Here is an 11,689-nt window from a genome sequence, read left to right as displayed (position 1 = left end):
AGCAAAGAGGGATGAAGAGAGAGGAGGGTGGATGGGCTGCTACTCCCTGGGCATCCACGGTTCCCTGGGCTTTGTGCTAAGAGTGTTTCTTCCCATTTCATCTTCCCAGCCACCTTGAGTAGTACAGATGAGGGACTTAACCACGGAGAGGTTTAACGATGCTCGGTTCATAGACTAAGTTGGATTTGGACCTAGATTCTTAGGATCCCTGAAGGAGAGCTTGCAACTTTTGCAATACACTGCTTCCTACTTCAAAGCCATGGCTCTTGGTCAAAGGGAGGCTGCTTTTCCTACAGTCTGCCTGGGCCAGGCACTCTTCTTGGTCGTCTGTGAAGGAGACAAACTTAATCCAGGTGGCCCTCGGGGCTGATAAGGGATGTTAGTACTGTTGGTCCCAGCTGCCTTGGGGACTGTGTAATGATCATGATTGGTCCCGATCATCAGAGACATGAGATGTGAGGAATCCAGGACTCACGTCAAAGCCAACAAATGGGCCAGCCTCTCTCCTTCATCTTGTAACAGTCCACTAAGGCCTTGGGCTTTCAATGAGAACTTAACTGCTTGTGAAATCTGACCCCCAAGACGTAGGCACTTGCCTTAGAATCTCAAATGTACGTATTGTACTCAAAAGGCTCTTAGGATCTCAGGGCCTGGAGGAACTTACATCTCATTCCTGCATTCTGTTGACATGCCTTCCAAGCAGGTCACTCAGTTGGCTTGCTCAGTGCCACTGATGGGGGTCTCACCACCTCTTTGGAAGTTTGCACGTGTTGGCCCTGAGAAAGTTCTTTACACTAAGCAGAAACCTGGTAACCATCACTTGTTGGCTTTAGTTCTGCTTCTGAGAACTCACAGAGCAATTCTCGTCTCTATTCCCTATGATAATCCTTCAAGGGTTCTTTAGAACCCTCTCCAGACCAAATAAGCCCAAGTTTTTCCATATTGTAGACTTGAGTCTCCCCACCATGCTATTTAAAGCTTGAAGGTAATTTTCAAAGTGAAGATTCTAGAGTCAAAGACCAAGTTTCAAACCCTATTCAAGTCATTCGTGTGTGTGTGTGTGTGTGTGTGTGTGTGTGTGTGTATGTGTATGTGTATGAATTAACATTTGCAAACATGTATCAAGGCTGGGAGGGTAGTGGCCGGGAGCCTGAGCACCTGGGAAGCTATCAAGGTCCAATGCTGAGGTCAGAGCTTCACACCCAAAATCTGACTTCATCCTCAGAACCCTGTGAGAGTGACAAAACCTCTTCTCCCCATTTCATACCCAAGGAACCTGAGACTCAGAGGTGATAATTGCTCGCTCACATCACACAGCTAGTGCTTGAGTTTTAAACGAAGTCTCTCTGATCTTTAAAGCCTGATCTAACAGTTAAACATTACAGAGGGTAGGATTCTGCATCTGTAGATAAGAGCAAATAATGATGCCTTCTTCCGGATGCTGGGATGTTAAAAGGAAGTGGTGTAGGAAAAGTCTTATGAAAATCCCAAAGCAGTACAGATTTTATTATTTTCTTTCAGTTTGTCTCTATTCTCCAGAGTTGAGAGACTGCTTTTGTTTTAGTGAAGTTTCCTTGGGTTGCAAAAATAGATCCCAATTTTGGTTAGCTTAAGCAAAAAGGGAAAGGTACATACAGGTCCTAGGGAAGTTTACAGAATCCAAAAGAATCAACTAACCAAGACTCAGAATCAGCGAGACCAGGGACAGTCTCTCAGCAGCAGGATTTCTAAAAGTTGATTCTAAAATTTTGACTTTAGCACAACTCAACTGCAATGCCTCCCAGTCTCTGTGTCTCAGGTCAAAATTTCCAGTTCTTGCTAGAGAGATAGCTCAGCTTAGCCAAGGTGTGAAGTCACATGGGAGAGACATCACCATTGGGAACACACCCTGAGAACTGGAGGCAGCTTGTCCCCAAGTTCCAAAAAAGTGGGTGGTTCTAAGGCATTCCTCACGGAGGTGTTCGACGTATAGCAAGTCATAGTTCGTTTGTTGTTAACATTTGCCACTAGAAGCAGGGTGCTTTAGGGCAGAAAACGTGTCAGTCTTTTCACTTCCAGTATTAGCTTCTGGTATGGCACCTAACATATGGTACTAACTCCATAAATAAGTGCAGAAAAAAATGAATAAGTGTTTGGATCCGGATACAAGTGAAGTCACCAGTTCTCTCTCCTTATCCCCTTCAATAATTCATCTAACATTATTAATTGAGTGCCTACTATGTGTCAGCAACTGTTCCAAATATTTGGCTACAGCAGATTTTGATTTGTTCACATTCTTTCTCCCTCTCTCTCTCTCTCCCCACCCCTGCCCTCTCTGCCTCTCTCTCTCTCTCGTCTCTGCTCCGTGTGTGTTTCTCTTTTTCTCTCCCATTGCAGACTTTCTTAGTGCAGCAGGAAAGATGGCCATTTGTGGCCCCTGATACAAATCTTTCCATCTTCATTACATTAAAAAAAGCGAGAACCTTACCCTGCTAGGTAATCATTTTGGGGGATTGGGGGGAAAGGAGTTTGATTGGGCTACTACAGGGCCATTCATTGGACCAGAGGAAAGGGACACTATAAGTGGCTGGTCTGGGTCCCATAGTAGAAGGCACAGGGCAGGACTGGTCCAAAGATGGGCAGCTCTTCTAGAATGATCTGAGTGGAGTGGAGAGTAGTGACTCTTCTAAGGGAGGTGGACAAATAAAAACAGCAGATGTCCACTCCAGGAGCCTGTGAATACAGGGCCCTTCTCATGCCTGATGCCAGAGGACACATTCATCTTCATCCTTTCTCAGCATATGGATTTCTCAGTGTAATCAAGACTCTGTCAAGAATTGATCATCACAGGTGTTGCCAGCTGTAGACAAAACATTTTTATTACCTTTCCTGGGACTTGGATAAATAAGTCAATTCAGCAAATATTTGTGGAGCACCTTCTATGTGCATACAACGTGTAAAAAAAAAGCAAGGATAGAAATCCAGAGAGGAAAACCCCTGACATATGGGCAGTCTGAATATGAAATATGCTTGAGTTCAAAGAAAACATGAGCTACAACTAACATCTAACTTAGACCTGAGGAAAAGCAATCATTTCAGAAGATGTGGAAGGAAGGAAGTGATATTGAGTGCCTGCTATGTGCTGAGTTTTGTTCTAGGTGCCTTCGTGTATTCATTCATTTAGTAAATCTCTCGAGTTGCCTACTCTGTGTAGATTGCTGAGATACTATAATGAACTAAACAGACAAAAATCCATGCCTTTATGAAGACTATGTTCTGATGGGGAAGGACAGCCAATAAGTAAAATAAATAAGTAAATTATATAGTCAAATAAAGGGGGTATGAATAATAGAGAAAAAGCAGGAGGGGGCATAGGTCATGCTAGGGAGAGGGGTTGCAGTTTTAAATAGGGTGGTCAGAGAAGATGAATTTTCAGCAAAGACTTGAAGGTGAGAGGTGTGTCTTAAAGATGGCAAGGGGAAGGGTCCCCAGGCAGAACGAACAGCAGGTGTCAGCCCTGGTGTGGGAGCCTGGGTGGGGCGTTTGGGAGACAGGAACGAAGCCGCCGTCACTGGAGGGGTGTCAAGGAGGGAATGACGGGGAACAGAAGATGAGGTCAGATACATAATGGCACAGGACGGCTGATGGGAAGATCCCTCTTGGCCTTGCCAGGCATGGGAAAGACTTTGGCCTTTACTTGGAGGCCTTTGAGCAGAGGAGTGATGTGATTTGACCCACATCAATTATGCCAGCCAGTATTCTCAAGGACCCTAAGAGTTTGGTACCATGGGCTCTGTTTTGTGAAGAGGAATTAGAAGTAGAGGGGGTAGGGACACCACTGGTGGTACAGTGGTTAAGAATCCACCTGCCAATGCAGGGAATGTGGGCTCGATCCCTGGTCCGGGAAGATCCCATAAGCTGCAGAGCAACTAAGCCCGTGCACCACGACTACTGAGCCTGCGCTCTAGAGCCCGCGAGCCACAACTACTGAAGCCTGCGTGCCTAGAGCCCGTGCTCTACAACAAGAGAAACCACTGCAATGAGAAGGCTGTGCACCGCAACAAAGAGTAGCCCCCGCTCGCTGCAACTAGAGAAAGCCCGCGCAGCAACGAAGACCCAATGCAGCCAAAAATAATAAATAAATAAATAAATAAATAAATAAATTTCAAAATAGAGACGGTATATAACTTTCCCAGCATCACACTGCTAGTAAATTTCAGAGCTGGGTTGGGTTTCAAATGCACATGTTTCTGATAACAGTGCTCTTTCCATTAGACCGCACCACCTCCCTAGTCCTTGCACTCTTATGTAGTTGCAGCTAAAACATAAAAACCCATCTGGCCTGTCTTTTAAATTGTATATGGTAATTTTTTATAGCAACACATTAATGTAATTCTCTTTAAAATACCTAAATAATAACCTTCAATTGTGAATGTCAACATATTGTATATATATTTCATAATCTAAAGTTAAAATTATAAAATGTGCTTTACATTCTTTTTTTATACATACACACACAATATGCATCATTTAAAACATTACTACCTCTGAAATTCTGATGATTTTTTGTGCAATGGTTAAAAGAGTTGCCTTTCTTGCTTTTCCTTGGCAAAGTTGGTTGCCTTCCCCCCGAGCTGTCTCAGCAACGTACATATACTTCTCTTAGGGCCCATGCAAGGCTGGACGGAGATTATGTGTGTATCTCTCTGTCTCACTTGCTAACTCTAGTTCTTTAGGGACCAGGATCTAATCAGTAGTAAAAAAAAAAAGCAAAAAAAAAAAGCTTTGGAGTGTCTTCTTTCCTGTCCCTTACTCTGATGTAAGGAAGATGATTCCTCTTCCTTACTCTAAGGGCTGTTCCCCACCCACTGTCATGTTTGAATAAGGTGTCCTCATTCTAGTGGCCACTGTTGCTTGGACCAGGGATGGATGGTGATCCAAGCTGGGCCACTCAGGTGATCTTCTGGAACTTGGAGGAAGCCTCAGAGATTCTGGCTCTGTCTAGATTCGACACTTGAGAGAGGATATGTAAACTCAAGAATACTTATATGGCCTGCCATGAAGATTGGGAAGTATGGAAGTCTGGTTTTTAGAGGGAGAAGCAAGCTGCAGAGAAATGCAGGCAATAGGGACAGGAGAAGCCTGTCTGGGTTGCTGACAGACTTCTGTTTCCTTGTTTCGGCCTTTCAAAAGGCTGGCTGCATTTTAGGTTTCAAAAAACATGCTATGTTCTTATAATAAATTCCTTTTTTTTTTTTTTTTTTTTTTTTGCTTAAGCTAGCTTGAGTTGGTTTCTGTTACTTAAAACCAAAGAGTCGTAAATAATCCTATGTCTAGTCCCCTTGTATCACCCGAGACCCTAACACAGTATCTCACTCATGGACCAAGCTTGGGTTTGGCATTTTATAGACCTAGGTTCAAGTCCTGGCTCTGCAGATTACATTGGCAAATTATGTCACCACTTGGAGCCTCTGTTTCCTCATCTGTCAAATAAGGATAATAAAGCCTTCCTGACAGGGTTGTGGGATTAGAGCAAAGCATTTGGCATGTATTATTCATTGCTCAGTAACTGGAAGTTGCTATTATTAACGTGTTATGGAATCAATGAAAAGATAGATGATTCTTACCCACCTCCTTGCCCCAGAGTTGACCTGGACGGGATACAAACAGTTAGAGCTTGGGCTCCAGAGTCTGACTACAGGGGCTTGGTTCCCAGACTCACCATTTACTATACATGAACCTGGTCAACTTACCTGACTTATAAAAGACTTGGTTTTCCCACCTGAAAAGGGAGACAATTGCTCTTTTCCCATCTTTGGCACTGAAAGCACATAGAGAGCCCACTCTGACTCTCAAATAGCCAAGCTGGCCTAAGAGGTGGACGGCCCTGTTTCTATCTCTGCCTGTGTAACCTTGATCAAATCACGAGATCTCTGTGGGCCTGAGTTAGGAAAGTACGTATCTGCAAAAACAGATTGAATTTCTCTTCTGTCTGCTTCACAAGATTGTCAAGGATCAAAAAGAAACAAAATGAATCATCTTGTTTACTGTAAAGTGCTTTATGAATGCAAATTAAATACTTTGTGAATATTCAGCTGAACGCCTATGTCCCACGCTGACCTTACTTTTCTCAACGGTAAAATGGGACTAATCATGCCAACACTGCATAGTTGTGATTAGGCTGAATTGCCATAATGTATGAAAACACAATTCCAGTGCCTGGCACTTAATTGTAGCCCAATATGTGGTGGTCTTCCCTTCTTTGGGTTTTACAAAGCAGTTCACTACCTTTTTTTTCTACTTGGTCTTCAGCCTGGTCTTGGAGTTAAGGCAGCATGGTGTTATTTCCGTTTTGCAGATGAGGAAGTTGAGGCTCTGAGATACTAGGTGACTCGACAAAGTTGCACAGCAGTGGTAGGGGTAGGACTGGAGATCCATTCTCCATTCACCCCTTCTCTGCAGGTCGGGAAGTGTGCTCTGGAGCCAGCCTGCTTACTTTCTATCCCAGCTCCCCACTTGGTAACTTGGGCAAATTACTCAACCACTCTGTGCCCTGGTTTCCTGCTCTGCAAAATGGGAAGAATAAGAATCCCTGCAGGGCTTCCCTGGTGGCGCAGTGGTTGAGAGTCCGCCTGCCGATGCAGGGGATGTGGGTTCGTGCCCCGGTCCGGGAGGATCCCACGTGCTGCAGAGCGGCTGGGCCCGTGAGCCATGGCCACTGAGCCTGCGCGTCCGGAGCCTGTGCTCCGCAACGGGAGAGGCTACAACAGTGAGAGGCCCACGTACCACAAAAAAATAAAAATAAAAAAAAGAATCCCTGCAAAAGAGCACCTACCTTAGAGGGTGATTGGGAGGATTAAACAAGGTAATACATGTGATGCTTAGCAGGTGCCTAAGAGACGGGAACTTCTCTATACACGTAGGCTGTTATTTTTGTACTACCTGTTGGCCGTGTGGCACAGTGGGTGCAGACATGGGAGCAGAGTGCCTTGGGGGTAAGTCCAGGCTCTGCATCCCACAGCTGTGTGTCTCAGACAGGCCATGGAGCCTCCCTTCCTTCTGTAGAGGGGAGGTGAGTGACTATCTTGGGAAAATTAGAAATGACATACATACGTAAAATGCTAGGTACATGTGGACACTTAAGAAATGGAGCAATTGGGGTGCTGGGAGGAGGAAAGGTGTTCCAGGAAGAAGGAACAGCAGGAACAACAGCAGAGAGGCTGAGAACAGCATGGTGTGCACAGATGCGTCTTTAGGAGGGTTAAGGCGTGGCAGAAACAAAGGGGAGAGACTAGGCAAGTCCAGAGCATGGAAGACCCTTTGTGCCACCAGAGGTGCTTGAACCCCATCCTGTGTCCACATGGGCTCCCCAAATGGTTTTCTGGGGGAAGGTGGAAAGAGAGTTGTCTGTCCTGTTGGGAGGTCATCCTGGTGGCTGTGGAGGATGGACTGGAATCCATGTGCCTGGAGACAGGGTTCAGAGAGTGCCGTGGCTGCGAGTGGATGCTGGGCTGAAGGAGGGCCGAGGCAGCGGGATGGACAGGAAGGAACAGCTTCTGTGACTACTAACCACTGGATGATACTTACTGAGGATTTACTCTGGGCCAGGAATTCATTGTTGCAAGTGTTCTGCATACATTAGCTCATTGAATTATCTTAACAACCCAATGGGTAGGTACTATTGTTACCTTTATGTTTCAGATGCAGAGGTGGAGGCATGGAGAGGTTAAGAAGTGTTGAGGAGATAAAGTCCAGAGGGCAAAATGCATGACTTGATGTGGGGTGATCCCCACGTTTCTGTCTGGGATGATGGGCTGGGAGCCCAAGCGTCAAGAGAAGGAACAGGTTGGACAAGGAGGTGGGAAGATGCTGAGCTGAGGTGTGTCTGTGCTGAAGGCACCAGAGGCTGTTGTGAGAGGCAGTGGGATGCTGGGGGGTTGGTACATTGGAGCATTGGTGTGCAGAGCTCAGGGGGCTCTGCTGGACATGGAGGTTTGGGCGTCAGTATTATTTTGGGGTTATGAAGCCGAAGGAGAGAGAAACTCTGGGAAATGTGAGGGTGGTGAGTCCCGTGTCCTGGAGCGTGACAGCCCCCAAGTCCAAAGCCAGTTCCGGTCTCAGTGCCTGGACCAAAGTGTTGGGCAGGGTCTGGCTGCCTCTCAGGAGCTCTCATTTCCAGCTGTGGGGTGATTAACAGGGTCCACAGGTGGAATAGCAGAACAACCCATCCCCACACACTTGGGATAGGAATTATGTGCCTAGGCTGTGTCTGGGGCTCCACATGGGTCCCTCAGGAATCCTTTCAGCCCCTGGACCTCTGGTGCTACTGGCTCTCTCTCCTCCCCTCCTCTCCCCCCTTTCTTTCTCTTTACCTGCTTCTCTCTTGTCATCTCTTCTTTATTTCCCCGCTGCTTTGTTTCTGCCTGTCTCTGTCCTACTGCTGTTCTGTCTCCTTCTTTCTCTCCCTCTCTCTCTGGTGCTGCCCCTGTCTCTCCCATGTGGAGACTCTTAGACTCTTTAAGTCAAAGTAGAGACCCTTTTTTGTCTCTATTTGCTTCTCTGTCCCTCAGCCTCTGAGTCTCTCTGCTGCCTCTCTTGGTCTATGTTCCTGTTTCTGTCTCTCTTCATCTCTCTCTTTATCTCTGTCTTTGTATCCCTGTCTCTCCCTTTGTCTCTCTCCATCTCTCATCTTTGTGTCTGTGCCTACCCCTCTCCTCACTACCTCCGTGTTTTCATTCTCTCCTTTCCCTCCTCCCTCCCCCTCTCCTGCCTCTAGGAAGAGGGCATAGGTCACTGGGTAGGATTGGATGTCATTAAAAGCGGAAAAAAAGGAGAAAGGACCCCTTTTCTCCTGCTGGCCCCTGGGGAATGCCTAACAATGAGAGACACTTTGGTGGGTATGTAATCGATAGGAACAAGATGCAATGAGACATCTTTGTTGGGCAGCGGCAGCCGGCAGTTTCCTCTGACCGGAGCCCCTGGGAGCAGGTGGCCCCTCGACCAGGCTCAAACAGAGTGTATCACAGTGGAGCGACAAAGTGTGAGCCCAGCACATCATGAACCGGAGGTGCCTCATTTCCATCACCTCCTCTCTCTCCCTCTCCAGCCCTCCTCCCCCTCTGTACTCCTGCTTGAATATCATGAATAGAAAGAGACCCTGTGATGGACAGGGCATAGGTTGTAGCCAGCATAGGTTGTACAGTTGGCTAAGAATCAGTCTCTAGCTGGAGCAAGACTTTGAGTCCTTCTAAGCCCTGATTTCCTTATATGTAAAAATTAGGGAGACTTACACCTGTGATCCATTCCAGGCAAGGGAGCCAGTTTAATTTTCAAAAAATTAAATCTGATCAGTGCCTCCCCCACTTAAACTCCCACAGCATGGATCACATCTGTTTTTTTCACTGCTCAGTCTTAGCACCAGGCTCCCACGAGGTACTTAATAAGGATATGTGGTATCGTACACAGTAGGCACTCAAATGTTTGTCAAATGAATGGAGCTTCCTGATTCTAGACCTGGAGTACCTGGCTGCCTTCAGAGGAGGAGCTCTGACTTCCCAGGACATGAGCTCCAGGCAGAACTCTAGATGTTTGTCCTTCCTGACCAGCTCTATCCTCCTTTCTTTGTTCTCCCCCTCCTTGCATGTGACCCTTGGATGTTTTGAGGATGAAGAGAAAAGGCAGTGAGACACACAGGCAGGAATTCAGAACACTGGCCTCTTTTTTTTTTTAATTGAAGTATAGTTGCTGCACAGTATTATGTAAGTTGTACAATATAGTGATTCACAATTTTTAAAGGTTATATTCTACTTACAGTTATTGTAAAATATGGGCTATATTCCCCATGTTGTACAATGTATCCTTGTCGCTTATTCTATACCTAATAGTTTGTACCTCTTACTTCCCTGACCCCTGTATTGCCCCTCCCCCCTCCCTCTCCCCACTGGTAACCACTAGTTTGTTCTCTGTATCAGTGAGTCTGCTTCTTTTTTGTTATATTCACTAGTTGTTGTTCTTTTAGATTCCACATATAAGTGATATCATACAGTACTTTTCTTTCTCTGTCTGACTTATTTCACTGAGTATAATGCCCTCTAAGTCCGTCCATGTTGCTGCAAATGGCAAAATTTCATTCTTTTTTATGGCCGAGTAATATTCCATTGTATTGATATCAATTGATATATATATATATATATATATAACACTTTATCCATTCATCTGTTGATGGACACTAGGTTGCTTCCATATATTGGCAATTATAAATACTGCTACTATGAACATTGGGGTGCATGTGTCTTTTCAAATTAGAGAACCCGGGTCTCTTGGACATACCAAACCCAGCAGAAGAGTACACATCCAGTAGCAGTCTGGACTGTTGTGTTATAGAAGGAAGTTATAGAAGGAAAAACCCTTAGATATCATCAAGTCTATTCCTTCCCCTCCCATTTTACAGATGGTCAGACTGTGTCCAGAGAAGGGGAATGACTTGCCCAAAGTCCAATACCATGTCCCTGTGACAGAGATGGAAAGAAGGGATGAGTTCTGCAATCTGTCAAAGTTCCTCACACATCATCCTTGGTGTTTATTTCTACACACCCTTATGCACTGGTAATTACAAGACCTATCGAACCCCATTCTCCATTTTAGCCTTAAGAATGGAACTCACCAAACCTTCCCATCCTCCTAAATGCAATCTAATGTTGGGACCCATTCCTACCGCTTGGCCAATGGAGGCTAACAGGGGCTCTCATTTTGCAGAATCAGCCACAAGGACCCACTTTCTACCTGGTTCATGCCTTCTTATTTTTTAAGATTCAGCTAGACTGTCAGAGGCCTTCCATGAAGGCTTTCATTCTAAGTTATGCAGTTTTTTGGTTCCTCAATATCCTGTACATATCTTTTCTTTGCACTTCCCATATATTATAATGAACTTTATGATATATAATTTATATGCAATAAAATTCGCCAATTTTATATACACAGTTCAATGAATTTTGACACATATGTACAGTAATGTGACCACCACAACAATCAAGATAGAACATTTTTATTCCCCCAAAAGTAACCTCATACATCCTTGTAGTCAATTCCTTACCATAGCCAACCTTCAGCAACCATTGCTCTGATTTCAGGGCCTGTAGTTTTGCCTTTCCCAGAAGTTTATATAATTAGAGTCATTTTGTATCTGGTTGCTTTCACTTAGCATAATGTTTTTGTGATTGATCAATGGCATTACATGTATCAGCAGTTCCTTCCTTTCTATTGCGTTAAAATGGTTATCCAGTTGTTCCAGTACCATTTAATTAGAAGGCCATTTTTCCCCCACTGTATGGATACACCACAATTTGTTAAACTGTTCATCAGATGATGGACATATGAATTGTTCCCACTTCTTGGCTGTTGTGAATAAAGCTGCTATGAACATTCACATACAGGTCTTGCTTTATTTCCATATGCTCTCATTTCTCTTGTGTAAATACTCAGAGCTAAGATTGCTATTCAAATGGTAAGTGCATGTTTAGCTTTACAAGAAACTGTCAAACAGTCTTCCAAGGTACCTGACCATTCTCCATCAGCCCTAACAATGCATTAGAGTTCCAATTGTTCTACATCTCTGACAACACTTGGTATTATCAGTCTTTTTATTTTTAACCACGCTAGAGTACAGTGATAGCTCATTATGGTTTTAATTTGCATTTCACTAATGACTGAT

The sequence above is a fragment of the Hyperoodon ampullatus genome (assembly GCF_949752795.1).
Source record: "Hyperoodon ampullatus genome assembly, chromosome: 2".
Taxonomy (NCBI): domain Eukaryota; kingdom Metazoa; phylum Chordata; class Mammalia; order Artiodactyla; family Ziphiidae; genus Hyperoodon; species Hyperoodon ampullatus.
Note: the sequence above shows the minus strand (reverse complement) of the source record.